The 20,643-nt window shown below is 39.3% G+C and overlaps 1 protein-coding gene and 2 non-coding genes across 3 annotated transcripts in view; all 3 read right to left on the bottom strand.

Annotated features, from left to right (window-relative positions):
- LOC128732899 (uncharacterized) overlaps positions 1-20,643 on the bottom strand; it is a 542,040-nt gene that overhangs the window by 405,296 nt on the left and 116,101 nt on the right. The window lies entirely within an intron of this gene.
- Positions 14,452-14,524, bottom strand: Trnar-ucg (transfer RNA arginine (anticodon UCG)). Its single transcript has one exon. It is a non-coding gene; the product is annotated as a tRNA-Arg (tRNA).
- Trnak-uuu (transfer RNA lysine (anticodon UUU)) lies at positions 17,688-17,760 on the bottom strand. Its single transcript has one exon. It is a non-coding gene; the product is annotated as a tRNA-Lys (tRNA).

The raw sequence follows: 20,643 nt of genomic DNA, 5'->3' as shown, positions 1-20,643 counted from the left end.
CGATAGGAAACCAAACTCCTCCGTTCTAGAAGTAAGAAAAAATTGAAAACTGAAAAGTTTTCGGTTTTCAGTTTTCAAGCCAATGCATATAATATTTCCAACAATGTCTGGCATCTCTGCTCGGCAATCTAAATTAGGTACAGCGCACGGTAGGTAGAACTACGAGGGTAACTAAATAATACTGTTTTCGCCTAACAATACGGAATATATAAATCATTGATCGAGGCCCGACGAGTCAGTTGTCTTCCCTTGGCGAAACAAAAGTGACAGTTACAAATCGTTTAATTTGCTATAACAGTTCCAGCAATTAAAATTCAGTCAGTTGAACAGTTTAAAATTAATCGACACCGAAACGTTTGGGAAATCGAAAAAGGATGAATCCCTTCAAAATGCACATCGAAAATCTTCCCAATGAAATGCTGCTGCACATCTTTACTTATCTGCCGCGCCTGAAGGATCGAAAAGAGCTTTCCTTGTTGGGCCAGCGATGGAATGAACTGGCTTTTGACTCCAGCTATTTGAAGCATATCAAACTGCAATTTATCCTTGACGCGGCTAGCGTTGAGAGACTACCGAAACTCTCCCGCTACTACCGCACCGTTTTCCTACGGTCTAAGCATACCTTCGATTTGGACGAAGAGAAAACCGAAAAAATTTTAACCTGTCTCGAGAGACCTCTCCTATCGGTGGAGAAATTGGTGTTTTATGATTTATCACGAAACTTCCTGGCGCTAAAACTTCTTGCCAGATGCCCATCCGTTAGGAAGGTGCAACTCAACTTCGCCAGGGACGTGCCAGATGATGAAATACCGGTCCTGGACAATTTGGAGGAATTGGTAATCGGTGGTAAATCAATGATAAACATCGTTCGCCTGGCGCCGAATTTGCACTTACTTGAAGCCAGAAGCGACGTTTCTGACATGCCAACGGTGCTTCACAAACTACCTCTGGAGTGTCTGCGAGTAACCTCTGCGTTCCATTTCACTGATGTATTCAAGGAGTGTTCAATTCAAACCAAGCTTACATCTGCCGTACTACATCGGCAGTATCTTGAACAACAACAGTTGGAACAACTATCCGTGCTTTGCCCGTCGTTGACCAAATTACGGATTCGGGCCCAATCAATTAATACAACATTACGCGGTTTGGTTGGTTTCACGCATCTTAAGGTGCTTTCTTTGTACAATGTTGATCTTGATCCTGATCTGTTTGCAAATATTAATGTTCGTTTACCGAACGTTGAAGTAGTCGAATTCAATTCATGGGAAAACTTGCAATTTAACCATTCCATGCAGCGTGTCTTTCCCAACGTTATCCATTTAAAATTTGGGTATGGTCACGTTGAAGATGAAGTTGATTTCCTGGCAGCAATCGGAATGGTCAACGATGGTTTCCCGCGTCTTAGAACTTTGGAGCTTTCCTACTTCGTATGTAAGATAAAATTGAAACTGCTCGAAGGACTCGCCGATCTGCGTGAACTTATTGTGTATAATTGCAAAAAACTATCAGTCAGCCACATACCGCCATTGCTGAAACTGCAACACTTGACCCTGAAAAACAGTACACTGAAAGTAACCAGGAAAGTGGAGAAAAATCTTCCCCAGTTGCAGTTTTTGAATTTATACGGCAATTCAGGATACAGCAATGCAGCAAAGTTACCATCCAGCTGTACGGTTCGGCGGTACCTTCGGAATAGAAGAGACGGCATATTCGACGATTTATCACCTGAAAAACTACAAGTATTCTTTTGATGCTGAAAGAATTTACGAAGAACTTACACCTAATATTTTGATATTTTGGACACTCTTTGTCAACCTTTTAAGTAGCATTTAAGTCTTCTAGGGCAAAGTATAACTCTAAATAAATATGAATTGATAAATCGTTATTTAAAAATTGTGTCATCGAATATCGGACATTTAACAGAAAACATAAAATATAACAATTTAGGGCTTATATTTTAGAAAAACACTTAATAATGTTTAAATTCTTCTATTGCATACTTAGAATAAATAAACGGATTTTACACAATATATCAAACCTTTTGTGTTTTCTTCGATGAGTTGATCCTCAACTGGTTTCCTTGTTTTTTTTTCACATTTAACCCAACTAGCTTGGTATGAGCAATATTTTCTGTCTTCACGAGTCATTTTTATATATAAAGTCACACGTTCTATTTTTTTCTTTTTTGTTTATTTATTTACAAGATGTAACTAGCGTGCGTCGCCTCGCGTCTAATTGAGACTGAATCGGAAGTAACGCTAACGCTGTGTAACTCTGTAAGATGCAACTCCGTTACTTTTGCTCGGCTTGAATACAATCTGGCGTGGTTGGTTTGAGTCTTTGGGCAATCTTAATACGGGCAATTTTTATCACGATAATATAACTCCCAATCAGGGGCCTGGTTTTGGTTGCAGACAAGGCTCTTATATCTATACCTATAAAAAAGGATTTCTGTCTGTCTGTCCCTATGTTCCTTTTAGAATCGAAAACTACTGAACCGATCGACGTGAAAATTTGCATGTAGGGGTTTTTGGGGCTACGGAAGGTTCTTCCGATGGCAAAAGACTCCTCCCCCCACTAAGAGGGGGGGGGGGACTCCCATACAAATCTATGCCTATAAAATGGATTTCTGTCTGCTCTATGCTCCCTATAGAATCGAAAACTACTGAACCGATAGGAGTGAAAATTTGCATATAGGGGTTTTTGGGGCCAGGGAAGGTGCTTATGATGGTTAGAGACCCCTCCTCCCACTAAGAGGGGGGGCTCCCATACAAATGAAACACAAATTTCTGCATAACTCGAGAATTAATCAAGCAAATGGAACAAAATTTTACTTGTGGGTGTTTTTGGAGACAAGAATTTTTTCTATGGTGAATTGAGACTCCTCACCACTTTAGGAGGGGGGGCTCCCATACAAATGAAATACAAATTTCCTCATAACTCGAAAACTAATGGAACCAAATTTGACATGTGGGTGTTTTTGGAGACAAGAATGTTTTCTATGGTGAATTGAAACCTCTTCCCGCTTCAGGAGGGGGGTTACAAATGAAGTACAAATTTCCTTATAACTCGAGAACTAATTAATCAAATGGAACCATATTTGGCATGTGGGTGTTTTTAGTGGCATGAATTTTTTCTATGATGAATTAGGACCCCTGTCCCTTTTTAGGAGGGGGGGCTCCCATACAAATGAAATACAAATTTCCACATAACTCGAAAAGTAATCAAGCAAATGGAACCAAATTGGGAATGTGGGGGGTTTTGGAGGCAGAAATTTTTTTAATGATGGTTTGAGACCTCTCACCTCTGTGGTAGGGGGATAAGGATTATCATAGAGATCACCTCTATCTAGATTTATTTCTGTTCCTCGATCTACTGACCTCTATTACTTTCCTTCAGTTGGGTCACCCCTGCGAAAGGGTACTTTCTACGAAAAGATTTTCCGCGAAATGGTACATCCCGCGTAAGGTTTTTCGCGAAATGGTATTCTGCGAAACTCTATATTCCGCGTTATGGTTAACCGAGAATTGGTGTTCCGCAAAATGATATTCGGCGAAATGGTTTGTAATGATGGCGAATATTTAAATGCTATTCGCTTTATTTTATCAGGCTAAGCAATGGGGGGAGTTGTTTTCTACTTTACTGTGAGGAAAATTTGTATATGAAAACACCCATGAACTCCCCAGAAACTTGCAAAACTCAAGATTGTGACAAAGGTCATCCGAGATTCACGATTCATGTACAACACAGTTTAATTTGTGGCAATACGAAGTTTGTCGGGTCAGCTAGTATACATATAGATATAGTAGATTGAGGATATTTCAGCTGAGATAAAAATTATTGTACATGTACTTTTACATATACATACTAAACTCACATTTGTTATTATGATGCACCGACTATGAAAGTCAAAAGTGTCCGGTATTGAGAGCTGTCTACTATACTCCAACATGCCCGGTTGCGAGGTCTGTGGACAGAGCAAACTCTCAAATCTTTAAGACTTTTTTGTGACTCAGCATGTCTGCCATTTTCATCATTTCTTGTCACTTATTTTCGTCGTTTGTTCGTTATCTTTTGTCAATTTTATCGGTGTCTTTTTGATGTATTTTTTCGTTTCTGTCGACTTTTCATTGTTTTTTTGTTTTCCTTTAGTCGTTGGTTTTTTATTTTCTATTTTCTGCTCGTTGTCTCTTCGTCTTCCGTTCACCCTCTTGTGGTGATGTTATCGTCGTTCCTTCGTCGCATTTTCATCGTCTTTTGGTAATGTTTTGGTAAACTAACCGCATTTTTGTTATCATTATCTTTTATTCGTCGACTTTTCATCGTATTTTTACTCTCATTGACTTTATGTCACCGTCGTGATCGTCGTGGTTAGTCTTTCGCAGTTTCTTCGCCGCCTTTCAACTCTTAATTTTCGGTTTGTTTTACGATATTTTTTACTATTTATTTACTATTTACATTATTTACTCTTATTGATATTTATCTATTTTTAACATTATTTTACTAATCTGTTACGCATTATTTTTGCCGTTTTTCCTTGTCTTTTTCACTCTTTATTGTTCCCCTCTTACTTTTTGCTATTAAAAGCTTTTCTTCTGTTTTTAGACTGTTTTCCGCTATTCAGTCCTGTTTTATTCTTTCTTTTTAACTTCCTTTTTCGTACCATTTTAAACTTTTTTAGTTTGCTTTGCTTTTTTCACTTTCCTTAATGCTTTTTTGGTATGTTTAGTTCCTTTTTGTCTCTATTACTCTTTCTTTTCTTTGTCTAGCCTCTTTTCGCTCTTTATACTCACTTTTGCTCTCTCCGTCTTCTTCGTCTTTTGATATAATTTCCTGTTTATAATTTTTATTTTTATTAGCTTTTTTCGAAAACATTACTCTCTTTTTTACCTTTTTCACTTTCTATTTCTCTTTGTTTCACTCTGTTTTGCTCTCTTCTACTCTTTTTTTCATATTTTTCTTTTCTTTGTAGTTTTTTCGATCTTAATTCTTTTTTCGCTCTTTATTATTCTCTTTCCCGCTTCAACTTTTACGTCAAATTTGAGTTCTAGTTGAAGTCTCATTTCAAGTTTAATTTCAATTCCAAGTTTCAAGTCTATCTACATGTTCAACTTCAAATCTAATTCAAGTTTAATTTTGAAACCAATTTCAAATTTAATTTCGAGTGTGATTTAAAGCCCAGTATTAGGTCCAATTTAAGTTCAAATTCAAGCCCAATTTCTAGGTAAATTTCAATTCAAGTTCAATTTTAAATCTTATTTTAAACCCTTTTTAAGTCAAATTTCATGCTCAATTTCAATTCCAATTTCATGCCAAATTTCAAATCCAATTCATGTTCATTTCGATTAACATTTTTTAGTCTAATTTTAAGCCTAATTTTAGCCCGAATTAAGACCAAATCCATGTTCAATTTCTAGTACAATTTCAATTTCAATTTTAAGTGCAGATGTAATTCCTTTCTTTCGAGCTATCCAGCTGGTCGCTTAATAGGGAAATAAATTCTATTCCGGACCCTTTTGTGTTGTCATCATTAGAGTATCAGGAAGACATTAAACATCAGTTTTACCAGGGGAGACAAGCAATATCGCCCACTAAAACACAGGTAGAGTCTCTAGTATAGCCGACACGCTTAGGCCCGTAGGCAGAGGCGTTCTGGCCCTGTGTGAACTGACTCTAAAATCTCTCTTCCAAAGGCCGAAATGTCATATTTTAAGTATAATAATAATGATGATGATGATTTGAAAAGAATGATGAACGAATTTGTAATTGTACTTTGCCCTGGAAATTTTGTACTACTTGAGTTGTAAAATGTTGTATGATGAAGAAGTGGAGATCTCGTCAGCCCCGCCTGATACCGGTTGTCCTCAATCGCACACCTGCCATCAATTTTCTAACACAAACAGCCACAAATAAGTCAATTGGAAGACAAATCTCGGACCATCAGTGGTTACCAACTTATCAGGACTCGACCCATGGATCAAAATTTGTCTTCCATCCCCTGGCATTTATGCACTGTTCCAAGATAAGTCTACAAACATAGTAAATTGAGCGAAGCACAATGTGAGTAGTTCGCGGTAGTCGACAGGAGCTTCAAACCATAGAGTCGCTCCCGCCTCTTAACTCACCAAGACCAAACAGTTAGTGCGCAGTAGTTACAACGGGAGTCCGTCGCCAAGCCGTAGAAACCGACCGCTACCAAGCGCCCCACTACTGTCTCCGTAGCCTGCATAGATATGTGTTCGCAACCGCATAATACGGCCGAATGACCAATAATGTTAACGTTAAAACATCGTAACGTGTTTCTCTCCCTTCTGAATTTATAAAATAACTAAAATTTGTCATTATGCTCTTATCTTTCTTCGGTGGTTCACTTTACATGACGCTTCAGACTAAAGAACAGGGTTATAAAACGTGGAATACAAAATTGTTGTTATACGAAGCGTTTTTTTGTTGACTACTAACAGCACTTGATTAACTCTCATACCTACAGTATAAATTTCGAGTTTTTTACACATTTTTGGAATTGTAGAATTGTCTGATTCATTCCTTCCTCGTCCATTCCTCGATTGGGAGATGTATTGGGGGTAAGTTCGATTCAAACTGCGTGCTTCATATTCATATGATTGACACGACCGGCAACCCAGCAATTTGCTGGCAAGATTCCAGCCGTGTCGGAAGAAAAACAAACACCCCCAGGATTATGGCACAAAGCGAACACAATCGTCACATTCGGTTCTGCTGCCTTGGAGCGATTTTGATTTTAACCAAATATTCCTTCCGTTTTCTGCTTGCTTTCAGCAGACATGACAACCGACGTACCTACACAGGATTTGAGTTCCATCTTTAGACAGAGCGCGGCGGCATCATACGTTCGCCGAACGACGCGCAATGTCCTTTGATTGTTACGCGCCGCGCGCTAGATTTGTCGCCATCGTCGCAGCACACAAATTGAAGCTGATGAGGTTGTTCCGATGCTTGCTCCGCCGCGGATTTCGCCCTCGGGCAATGCAAACATACATACACGGTCCTGGGTGGTTTCGAAGCCGTAAATGCTTCCACCAATGTGCGTCTCTTGTACAAGTAAAAACTCGCCATTGTGGGTACCCACTGCGGTAGCAGCAGATTTCGATTGTTGTTTTTGCGGAATTGTTTACTCGTGGAAGAAAGGACTCACTGATTTGCTCTTCTTGTTGCGGCAGGTGGAATAGTTTGAACCACAATTCTCGTAGTTAGGACTGATTTTTCCAGACAACTAGTGGCGAAATGCAAGTGTCTTATTTGGGAAATCTCTCCGCTACAACGTGACGTGAGCCAGGAAGCGACGAAGGTCGATTGCCTGTTCCGAATACCCAGGCAAGACGTACATATTCGAATGCCAGAAACAATGGCTGCGCTGCTACACTGCGGTGTGCGTGTTTACTAACCGCATTTACCGGCTTTTCCTTGTTTGGCTTCATGCAGCAGCGAGAAACCAGCATAGCTTGCACACGCTGCATCATCTGCACTGCATCCAGCCTCGGGAAGACAGGTACATGTCTTCGCCTTTCCTGACTGGGAATCCCTTTTCCCCCGACGGGAATGATGAATGTGGGTTTCGAAATTGGCACACAATTTACACAAACAAACAGTCGCGTGCAATTTCGCTGCATCTTTGCAGCCACCGGAGCGGCATGTGGTAACGATAAATATCCGATTGTCGACATTGCCGCCATTACCATCATCACCAACAACAAACGCCATCATCAACGCGGATGGATATCTTAATGAACTGAAGATGTGATTTTCAACGGGGTCACGTTCATGAAATATTCAACCTCCTATAGCCGTACAAATCCGGGACTTAGTTCGAGAAACCATTGCCTGCCAACGAATAAGGTGAAGCGGCTATGCAGTTGAAAATTTACCCATATTATTTTTGCATTGGAAAGTGCCCTGAAGTCATCTTCGTCGAATGCCTTTACTGTCTCTTTTTACTGAGCTGTGGCTGCCGTTGCAATAGGTGGTGGGTGCCAAGCTGAGCTGACTGACTGGAAACGACTTGTTTTCCAGCCAATCTTGTTCGTTTCCCACAAAAAAAAGACAGAGAGCCGAGAAACAGAAACATTCCTGAAACATCGTGCTTGTCATCGGAATTAGATCAGAATATTCTATCACGCACCGTCGCGGTCGTCGTTTGTGCTCTGCTCGTCGCCCGTTTGTCACTTCTTCATGGCAGCCTCCGGCCGCGGCCCCCCTCGGTGGGTGGTTGAATACCAGTGAAGACATTGTCAGCAGCCTTCAAAGTCCTCAACGAACGGCAGCCATCGCATTTTCATCGGAAATGTTTTCTGCGATATTTGCAACACGACTGGTATTTCTTTTTGTTTTTTTTTCTCTCTCTCTCTAGTCTACTGGCCGTATTAGTCGTCTGCGGCATCAGCCATCGGAAGACGAAGGAAGCAAGTTATCGGGAAGCCACTTTGACTTGTATCATCAAGGCGCGTGTTCTTTTCGGATTGATTGCTTTCTACTGTTATTCTCGTTCACGTGGAAAAATAGTTTCCGTTCGACGTGAGGGAAAGGAAAAATCCTAGCTGGGGGTGCTGGTGCGTTTGGAGAAGCGGTTACTGAAAAGTTCATGCTAAAGTTCGTCGATAGGCTACACACCCAATAAAAATTGACTGTAAAACTTATTTGTTAATCAGATTCATGAAATTAGCTTAAAATTTGAGATGCCAATCTTTAACCATTCACGACAAAGAGAAATTTAACATCTTCAAGGTGACCATAACTTTTAATTAGTTCAAAATTCATAATTTTTGAACCACTGCTTTGAAATAGTTTTTGCAATTATAGAGAACTTTCCACTTCAGTATAATATTTTTTCTTAATTAAAATACGTTTCATCTGACATCAACATAATAAAATCGGTTCACTTGTTTAAGAGATTAAGCATTTTCAAGGAATGGATGCCGTCTAAAATTTGAATAAAAATGCAATACTTTTAAATTTTGAAGTGTTTTTTCATGGAATTTCTATACGAATAAAAGCAAAGCCTAGGTACAGTTGGATTTCGAATTTGGCAACAAATGCGTGTCGCCTATGTTGCCAAAATCGAAACCGTGCCAAAATCGAGATCCTTTTTTGATATGAAAAAATTGAATGTAAATGCGTCAGAAATTGAGTAAATATTGTTAATCAACGATTGCAATAATTTTATGCTTGAAAAGTCCGCCAAGAACTATCCGTCAGGTGCAAATAAGTTTTTGGCGACCTGAGGTAAGACGTAGTCCTACGGCAATAAAAATATTACTGTTCGAAACCGCAAACTTTTTTTCATGAACACACTGAGGGCATCACTTTTGCGTCATTTAGAGCATGTATGCGGAAATTGACTGATATTTAAGCATATTTTTGTAAGGGAAATATTATGTGTTGCCAAAAACGGATACTTTTGTTGCCAAAATCGAGGCATGCCAAAATCGAATCATGCCAAATTCGAAATCCTACTGTACTATATTTCTTATTCTTATTAATACCATCACAGTCACAATATCCGCTATCTAAACTATATATAGCTCTATATTTAATAACTTACTATCATTCGTGCATAGCTCATAGTTGCTAACTTAATTGCTTACTTATTGGATTTCCATTGTAATGTTTCTCTTTATAAATCCTTGACCCTGAACAAAGTTCTAAACTAAGTGGTTAACGTATCTCTAATAAATTACAATTACAATTACAATAAAGGATTCTTGCAAATAATTTTAATTATTTCTAATTATAGTAATCTTTCAAATCATTTGCTTGTCTGTATTGATATTTGCAAAACATCTAAGATGTATTACAAAAGTCAAAACGACCAGGCCAACTGTGAAGTATTGCCGCAAAGACGATTATACGAAATGAATCTTGTGTGAATAAATTATTCAAACATAGATGCATTTCTAAATCAACAGGGGAAGAAGAATCGAGGACGTCTCGTACCAACCGATTATTTGCAATTTTAATTTCGTTGGGAGTATTGAGCTAGTAAAGTTTAAATAATACTCCGGACCCTCGGGGATGGGGCACGTACATTTACTTACTTGCCCCTGGTAAATACCTAGGTTATAGCGCCTTTGATCGCTCACAAAGCTTAGGTACTGAGTAATTCTCGGTGCCACTACTGACACGAGGTCTTCAAATATTGGAACTTTTGCGCTTAACTGGTTGAAAATGGTTGACCTTCCGTTACTCGCGCTGTTGTATTTTGTACAGCACTTGTAGATTTTTGGATGCCATTTTGTTTTAAAGTAACAGATTGATGTCATACCAAAATTCAATTCTTCAATAAATTTATTATGAACAAAATGACATTATTATTCAATACATTTATGCTTTAAACTGATCAGCAAAATCGATGAGCATAAACCAAATCGCAGAAACGATGCAAGCGGCGTGTGAGGGGTACCACAATTGGTGCCTACTGGAATTTTCCCTTATTTCTTCATAAGGGAAAATGGTTTCTGTATGCAGCAAAGTTATTCAACAGCTGATGATCATTCCGCAGGTGTGCAAAAGTTCACAATTTCATGACTTCACGGCGCCAGTGTATGGGCTAGTTTTCTGAATATGTTCTGTCTACGGAATTTGTTTATTTGCAAGACCCTGCTTTCAGAAAATGTTTTAGCGGATCAGAAATGCTAGGCCGATGAACAGAAGTTTCAAATTTTCAGACTATGTGTCATTACTGTGCAAAAAACTGTTTGCAACTGCCCAAGTCTACCCAACTGTGCCCAAGTGAATCAAAACACCACACCAGCCCTACTTTCTAACCCCATCTGCTCTTCTTTCTGCCAATGATATCATACTTTATGAGATGAGATGTTTTATGTGAAAAACATCTAGGAAAACATGATAACTGCTGGGAAAAAATTAATCAATAGAATGCTACATCATTTAGGAACGATAAAAGCACAGACAAACAGACGAGACACTCACGTTAATTCCATCGTCCAATCAAAAACCACTCATTTTTCAAAAATGCATGTTTCGCAACATGACCACACCGCAGCGCGCGAGTGTTGCTTCGAGTTTTCAGTATAAAACCACACAAATGTAAAAATCCTGCAGCATAAAACCCTGCAAATGCAAGCTTTTCCGCAACATGCATAACAGAGGGCGCTAGTGTGCAAGCAAAATGTGTAGGACGATGGTTTTTGAAGGTTTTTTTTTCTATGATCTATGGATCTTTCCGAATGCAACAACTTGTATATATTGGGAGCTTTGCCCAAAGTTAAACGCGGTCGAAAGGAAACACCGCGCTTGAAGTAAACACCGCGCAAGAATTGTTGCCAGAATGTGGTAAACCAACCTGTTGTTCACATTACTGTGTCGCCAAAGGTAACTAAAACTTTATGATTTCTGTGTAATTTCTTCCAATAATATCAAAATCGACCCGGCAACCATAAAAGAGCATTTCGTTTTTGAGTTGTGCGGTGAATAACTTTCAATGAAACTCACAATAGCCGCAATTGTAAGATGTACAATTTACAGCGCATTTAAGCGCCACCTGGTGACAACCTTATAAAATTCTATCCCTCAAATGAAAGGTCTTGGCCTACTGATTAACTTTGTTGAAGACAGTAACTTTCTGTATAACCAGGATTCCGAGATATTTCGAGATAAAGAGTGTTGTACAAAATACAACGCGCGACTATCTGTGTTACAAAAGTTGACGCGAGTAACGGAAGGTTAAAAAATAAGAATCGCACTTTTGACTGGCACTTGAATTTGAATTTATTTTCGCCGAAAACCTCCGATCACAAGAAGGAAACAATTTAAATTGCGGCGATCAACTCAATGGAACTTTTGAAACCTCGAAATGGTGCACCCCTTGTTCGCCAAGGGGCCTAACAGGTTAAAAAAAGTTGAATTTTGAGCAAACCTTGAGATCTATATCATGTGATATTTCACAGATTTGCCATGAAACCACTAACAAATAGCCCAGCTCTGTAAAGAAGAACAGGGCTTTCAAATGGAGTAAAAAAATTTTCGCGGCCATATTGGATTTTATCAAAAAATCGCAGTTTTCATCATGAGCCCCCCAACCGATTGTCATTTTCAGACCACCATTGGAAAGCTGAGGAAAAATGCTACTAGAAACATTTATAAAATTAGGTGTGCAATGGCATTACATGAATAAAACAACCAGTTATTTGTAGCAAGGTTCACAATTTTCATATAATTATTGTGATACCGTGAACGTACCATATTCTGCGCAGTTATGACATTTTTATGATTCCTCCGCTATTATAAGTATTCTAGAGTTAAATTAATAACGTTGATAGCAGCAACATGTAGTGCTACGGTCTATAATATCTGGTAAAAATCATGGGAATTAAAAGTCGACCAACAATTGAGTATATCTTTCGTTTTGTAAACTTATTCACGGTGCCTAATTCTGCGCACTTTAGACAAAAAGTTTAGACAAAAAGAGTTGTTTTGGACAAAAAGAGTGATTGCATGCCTTGTTTTCGTTGGAAAAATGCGTTGCAGTAGTGCGCAGATTTGGGCACAGATTTTTTATTTATGTTCCTAATTCTGCGCATGTTTGTTCCTAATTTTGCGCACCTAAAAAGTAACAACAAACACTCATACCATGTTGTTTATGTCTTTATACGCTGAAAGCACATCAAAAATCCGATATTAGCCATTACCATGATTAAATCCATGATCTGGCCTTCTTGTGCTGTCCAGGTGGCATAGAAACATTATTATCATTTGGGTTGGCTTATTTAAAATATTTTATTGGCGATAACGTGAAGGGCGAGTTCATTCGGGTTTTCTGTATACTGAACATTACACTTTAGACTAATACTTACAATTGTGTTTTCATATAGAAACCACTTCCCCACTCCCTGACAGCTCAATGAAGTTCGACAGTCAAAAAAAATCAGAAGACATGGTTCCATGAATTGGCGTTCGTAGGTTCGGACCCCGAGCCGTAACACAGGATTCCAATCAATGCAAATTAAAGGTTCTACTTGAATTTCTATGCCTCTATACCTCAGCCATTTGGGAGAAGTTGCGTATTTTTTGCGATTTCTTCATAGGATACATTACTGCGCAGAATTTGGAACACAAATAAAAAATCTGTGCCTAAATCTGCGCACTACTGCAACGCATTTTTCCAACGAAAACAAGGCATGCCATCACTCTTTTTGTCTAAAACATGACTAAAACTAATTATTCTTTCTAATTATGCTGGGTAATTTGATCATTGCAAAGAATTTCGATCATAAATTTGTTAATTTTCTAGAAGGACAGTTTTAACGTTGGCGCTAACGACGTTGTTTTCTGACATATAAAATACTTTCAGTTTCACTTTAATTTATTTCGCTGTCAAATATGATGGCCCTTTTGTGAATTATGGTGTATTATTCAACAGAGATTTATAAAAAAATAACACAATGGCCATAGTTATGCACAATGTTGAAAAATACATATATAAAGAAAAATGCGCAGAATTAGGAGCTGCGCAGAATTAGGAGCGGTCACGGTATTTCCAAAATTTGCTATGAAACAAACTACAAACGACACGGTTTTGTAAAGAGGCGAGATAGGGTTTATAAACGAAATGAAAAAAAAATCGACACCCATCCTAGATTTGGCCGCCATGTTGGATTTTATCAAAAAATCGCTGTTTTCGTCGCGATCCCCCCCCCCCCCATTTTAATTTCAAGACCACCATCGGAAAGCTGAGAAAAAATGCTATAAGGAACATTCATCAAGTTAGGTGTGCAATGGCATTAACTAAATAAAATAATTAATTTTCTGTACACGTGAGTTACTTTTTACGCGTGTTTTCTATAAAATCGCGTGAAAAGTGACTGCAATTTTAAAATATGTAATTGATTGGATGTAATTTTTTTTAAATTATTTTTATAAAATCAATTGTCTGTGGGCTCTGCAGCCTGAAAAACTCGAAAAATGAGTGTACGAGTTTCGTGCTTCTAGAAATAGAAATGGAAGTTCAAGTGGAACAGTGGAATTGCCGAAACTCGGCCAAAAAAATTTTCTTTCGTTGGTGTCTTTTTGTTTGTGGATTTTTGCATGAAAAATAACAACGTAGGTATTTATTAAAAGCAAGAATAGATTTGGTTTTCACGTTTAAACTTTAAGTAAAAATGCCTAAAATCCATATTTTTTTTGCTCGATTAAAAAATTCTCTTTGTTTTTTTTCGCCCCCCCCCCCCCTCTCCCCCCTTCAGTGGTCCAACACCGGAGGGACAAAAAGTTTTTTAAATATTTGTAATGGCCTAAATCTACAAAATAAATTGAAATTAAGTCGAAAAGTCGCACCATATTTGAGAAAACAGAAGAAGAAAACAAATCGTGTTAAAGGCGACTGTAACTAACAACACATAAAATTTCGCTAAAAAACGAAAAGTTTGAAAAGCGCATGCTGCAAAAACAACTTCACTACGACCGTGACAGGACTCGAACCTGCAATCTTCGGATCCGAAGTCCGACGCCTTCTCCATTAGGCCACACGGCCGCCGGTGCTTTCGGGCAGCCAGAAAGCAATCGGGTTTATTTTTAGAACAACAGCAACGCCGAATCGATTTGCTGGTATCACATCGTTTCAGGGTACGGTGCTAACTGGTGGTGGGCAGCAATGCAGGGCTGTAAACGAACGCAAAAAAGGAATAAGCGAGCTGCTGCTGATTATCGGTCGGAGTAGGTAATAGCGAAGAAGATCCACACCACAGCAGACGAAACAACAACAGCAGCAAGGTTAGTTAATATTGTGGAAGGCAGAAATAGTATGGTTGCTGGCTTGTGGGCAACAGTTTCAAGCTTTTGGTAAAGGAGAAAAGAAAAATGTGTGAAAAACATGTGCCATTCCAGCACTGTATCAATTTGGTTCATATTTTAGTTAGGAGAATTTGACAGTTCAGTATCTGATCGAGTCAGTATATTTTCACAAAACTTTTTAACTATTGAGTGAAAGCTATCAACAAATCACCGAGTACAATTGAACGTATTTTTTCAAGCATCCAGCATCCGTGCCCGGATTACAAATTCCGACCTGCGGTCGATCCAGGAAGCACTAATTCGTTTCTCATTTTGACGAATTGTCCCCACTTGAGTTCGTGGTAAAAATTCGGATTCTCATCGAGCTCACACGTGCTTAGATTTCTGGATATGAAAAAAAAAAGAGCAGTAGAAAACAGCGCGCTCAGATTGGAATAAAATTAATAAAAGCAATTGCACGTGAGCAAAATTAATATCACCGAAGGGATTCTTTGCTGCAGCGCCGTGGTGTTCGGAACTGTCTGACACTCCGCCTCGGTTCCCCATGAGCGAGTCTCCATCCGTAGGTACTTTTTAATGAACGACAAAACATACGGGAATCGGAAACTCGCAAGCATAAATTCAATAAACCAATCCAATCCGCACCTTACCTTTCTGTCGGAGGAGCCCCGACGGAGCAGGCAGCAGCGACTTCCGTGTGCATTCTATTAGTCATTAGTCTTGGGGGGAAGCTGCTGTGCGCACTGTCGTCGCCGTAATTCGTCCGGCGAATCCGGCGGGAATCGACCGGTTCTTCTTCCGACATTCTTTCAACAGTCCAAAAGCAGCGCGCAAAATGAAAAACAGCACACCCAAAAAAAAGGAGAGCAAATAAAAGCACGAAATGGACCGAACGAACGAACGAACGGTAGCGACGAGAATATCGCCACCGTCATCGGAGAAGAAAGCACACTTCCATGTTTTATTCAAATATTTGATTTTTCAAAATGAAATTAATCAAACTGTAAAAAGGTACCGAGCGAGAACCGAGGGCTGTGCTCCATTGGCTTTTAATTTGAACACAGTAGAAAAAATCAGTAAAAATGTCAGGCGAAATGTTTCTCAAAAGTTTCAGAATTTAGTCAGCTCTTACAACGAATTTTTTTCTAGCCGAGATGGGATCTGGCTTCGATGGGTTCATGGTTTTCGAACAGTGCTGGTGGCAAAGAAATAGGACTCCGATGAACCTATAGGAGCACCAGGATCTTGTCGGTCTCCATCCGAACAGGGCGCTTGGATTGACCCGGGTGGCTACGGCACACAGACGGACGGACGGAGGACAGAATCAGAAACTTATTAAACTAAAATTTGTATGCATGAGTTTGCATGCATTCGAAATTACAGCAGGGAATTGAAAATCCATGTTGTTGCGACCTGTGACAGTCCTGACGGTTGGTCGGCGCAGGTGGCTCCGGTCGTGTGGCGTCCTTCGAGTGAATGGTGGGTTCCGCCGTACAAGCACAGTTTTTAGGTTGCTTTGGAACCTGATGGAACAGGTGCCGGAGCACCTCGAGCATTGCACTGTAGAGCAACGTTTGATGCCCCAAGATTTGCTTTTTTATTTACTCTCTTTTTTCCGTTTCCAACCGTGGGTTTCACGTAAGATGAGCAACAGTCATTCTTGAACAAAAACCCAAGCTTCCTTTACTGCTGAAGAGCACAATGGTTGCGTTGCAATGGAAAAATATTGGAATAACTGTATGGTCGCCGGCGAATGCCGACCGGATAGCCTCGAGGCCATGCCGGGGGCGAATATGGTTTTCCATCATAAATTGCACTTGTGTCAAGCCGCACCGCCACTGAAGGGAATTGGCACTTTGGCAATCGAACCGAACCGACAGACTCCATTTGACCGGAGGCACACGATATTTAAATTAACTGCTCCTACATCGCTTCCGGGAGAAAACAAAATCCTGCAAGCCGGAGCTCTATTATGCCCGAGCGAATGCACTGATTATGGAGGTTCATTTCTGTGCGCGGGACGTAATTGCGGGATTACGATGTTGTGAATGTGTATACTTTGGGTAGACCTCCGCGATGGAGCTGAGCCCCCCGTATCAAATGAGTATTTATTCCTAGAGGTTGTGGCAATTAAGCTAGGCTATAATCCACCGGATAGTATGCATAGTTAGTTCCCAAGTTCCCATCCATTCGTTGTGCTGCGGGTTCGAATAAACGAAATAAGAAACGCGCCATAAGATCGAACATATTTCCGGAAATAGTTTCATTTCCTCGGTTTGATGCTCGCTGAAAAAAAAACAAAAACGGTGTCATTGGACAAAACACAGAATAATTCGCACAGATTCGCTGTGGTCGAATTGCTCAAATCTAGCGGGAATTTGTCGGTTTTCACCAGTGATCTCACGCAGACGTGTGATTTCCCCCCCGAGCGCCGGTAGATTGTTCGTTTTTATTTTATGGCGTAAAGGTGTCAAGAAAGTTGTAAAAGTTGAACACTAAAATGTAGCGCATGCCTTTTTTTAGGCTGAAAGTCTCAAAAATAAAGAAAATAATAATGCCATCTTGATTTGATTTGGTTGAAATGAACTTTCGGTGAATGAAACATTAAAAAAAAAACAAATTTCTAGATTTTTCCTGGGTTATTGTAAAACTTTACTTACATTTTCATTAAAAAAAATTGTTTGTTGTTTGTTTGTTTGATAAATTTTCATTTAAAAATCGAAATACCTTCCTTAGAATAGTAGTGTATAGTGTTGCGCGAATTCCACTTTTTTCATTTTTACGCACCAAATGGCACAAAAACATCCGATTAACCTCAAAGCATATCGTGGCTGGATATCGAAAAGAAAAGGAAAAATAAACCTACATTGCATGAAGTACCATATTAACAAAAAAAAATCCACCGCCCGAATAGGGACTTGAACCCTAGACCGTTGGATTAAAAGTCCAACGCTCTACCGACTGAGCTATCCGGGCTTGTCTCTTTTGGGCCGGTCAAAGATTTGACAAATATCAAAATCGTTTCATTACGATTTTCATTTTTAGCTTGTAACGTTTACGCCATGTCATCCTCCACCAAACACAGACATCAATAACAACAGACCCCACAAAATACTTACTTTCACATTCAATCATAATAAATATTTTGAAAGACGACCTTCGATTGATTCCATGTAAAGAACAACCGGTGCATGGTTTGACTGAAAAGCAAAAGGTTGCAAGAGTCGAAAGATGTCGGCAGCTGCTCAAGCTCAGTTTTTGGAGGTAAAACTGTTCCTGCTACAGGATCACCACAACCACACAAATCTTTGTGATATTTCTGGGGGCAAACTGGCTGTTCTAAAGTTCCAAAATGTTGCCAGGGTGATGGTAAAGGGTTGTTTCTCCCAAAATTTAAGGGGTTACATACAGTTAGGGTGCTCAAAAAGGTGGATTTTTCTAGAATTTTTCTAGAGAAAACCCTTCAACTGGTTTAAGTGAAAATTTGTATACATCTTACAGTAGCTTTTGGCTGTATTTTAACGTATTTTGTTTTTGAAAAAAGTTATTTGAATAGCTGCTATATAGGTAATCTGTCGGAGCTCTTCTAAAATAAGGCGTCTTGCGGTGAGCACGATATCATTGGACTGAATCATCGAAAATCGAAAAACTAAAAAAAGAATCGGTTATACAATATATTATCTATAGATTGATCGAATAATTTTTGACAAAATGGACTGGTTTGTTAAACATCAAAAATCGATTTTTGGTATAAATTTTGCTCTTTAATTGTTCACAAAACAAGAAATACTAATCGGTGAGGTAAAACCTTCGAATAATCTGTAGAATATATCTTTAGAAAACTTGTGTCAAAATTTGAAATGATTCGGTTTAGTCGTTTTCGAGAAATCCATTGAAAACACGGTTTCGAGAAACACGCGCTCAAAGTTTCTTCAATCGCTCTGACAAGTCGTAACGAATAAGCGTATAACTTCGTTAATATTTGCCGGATTGGCATGAAATTTCCTGTGTGCTCGATTTTTGAAAATTCTAACTGTATATAATTTCTTAAAGGTTCCACTTAGCTGTTTACTAGCTGTAACCCGCGTGCGTCGCCTCGCGCCTAATTGAGAGCAAATCGGAGATACGCTACGTAACGCTAACGCTATGTAACTCAATGAGGTGCAACCACGATACTTTTGCTCGTCTTGAATGCAATCTGATGGTATGAATGGTTTGAGTCTTTGCTTAATATGGGCGATTGTTACCACGAAAATATATTGCGCCCCTCGTTTTGGTTACAGACAAGGCTCTTATATATAGATTTTTACACAAAATTTACTCGCGAAATACGAGTTCTTATTCGATTGGCATAAAATTTTCAGGATATGAGATGAAACAATTAAACTTAGTTTAAGTGTCTTTATTTTATTTTATTTTATTTCGCATCCGTATCCGAATGCCTGTACCTTCTCCTTAATTCCACCAATAAGGTTTTGCACAACCTCAAAATCGTCATGTTTGTGCATATTTACCCATGCTTTCTTCATTAATTCAACTGTTTTGACTACTTTAGGATGTTTTAGAAGATTCTGTTTCATAACAACCCGGTTTTTCTCGATTAGTCACAGCTCCGGTGACTTTGGGGAGTGGTTAAGATCTTTCGGCACGGAATCCTTTATACCCTCATTCCTTCGCCTTATACCACTCCAGCACGTACTTTGCGTAATGGCATGAAGACAAATCCGGTCCAAAAGATCGTAGGACAGTTGTGAGACTTCGGAAGAGGAAGAAGTCGCTTTTGGAACAGTCTTTCAAATACATCCGTCCATTTATGTTATCTGTGGTCACGAAAGGTGTACTTCGCTTTCCACATGAACAAATTGTTTGCCAACTCAAGAACTTCTTGGCGAACTTAGGAGTGAAATACTGGTTCCCCAGAACCTGGTTGAAGTCCGCTTTCGCGTAGCTCTCGTTGTCCATAACGCAGCAGCATGGTTCACCGTGACTCGCCTCGGCGAGTCGAATTGACTGCTGTCACCTAGGTGACAACCGTGTCACCTAGGTAACAAACCGCTGTCACCTCATTCGCGATGACTCCAAATTAGTCACGTCACTCGCCTCGCAGAATAAGGGGGTTTAGTCTTAGAAAGAGTGTTTCCCCACCTACCTTGCGTCCCTAGGCGAGTTCTACATAAAATACTTTAAAATACTTAAAATACCGTCATCCGGGGCGAGATTGTGCCAAAAAAGCATATATTTTTGTTCTTTAGCTCAGTATACACACAATTTAAGAATTAAGTTGATTTCAAACCTGTCAATATATTCTAAATTGTTCAATTAACAACTACCGTAGAGATGGTTTAGTTACAATGAAACCTAATTTCACTGGAAGTGCATGAACTTTGGCACAATCTCACCCCTTCTAGGGGGTGACATTGTGTCAAAAACATAAAGTTAGGCTAAAAACCTAAACAGTGAACATTAGCATGTTTATAAATAATACACATAAATATCAGTATAAAGTAGTTCATATGGGGCCGTCCATAAGCTAAGTGGACTATTAGGGGCAGGGGGTCGGCCAAAAACAACGCATCATACAAAAAGTATGAACGAAAATAACCCGGAGAGGTCTGAAATAACTAAAAATGGGTTCGTAGTCAATGGAAAGCCTTTATATAGCCAGTAGCGTTTTTAGGGTTAACAAGGGGGAAATATATGAAGGGGTATATCCTAAGAGGGCATACCTATTTGATCATTTAACAAAAGTGACCATTACTTCGTTCGAGAACTCGCGGCCGCAGAACATGTGGCCTATAAAACCCCCCGCCCCCTCCTTAAAACTGGCAGTTTATACACGGTATAATATATTCGTCTTAT

The sequence above is a fragment of the Sabethes cyaneus genome, chromosome 1, assembly GCF_943734655.1.
Source record: "Sabethes cyaneus chromosome 1, idSabCyanKW18_F2, whole genome shotgun sequence".
Taxonomy (NCBI): Eukaryota; Metazoa; Arthropoda; class Insecta; order Diptera; family Culicidae; genus Sabethes; species Sabethes cyaneus.
This window is presented reverse-complemented; position numbering and strand designations above follow the sequence as displayed.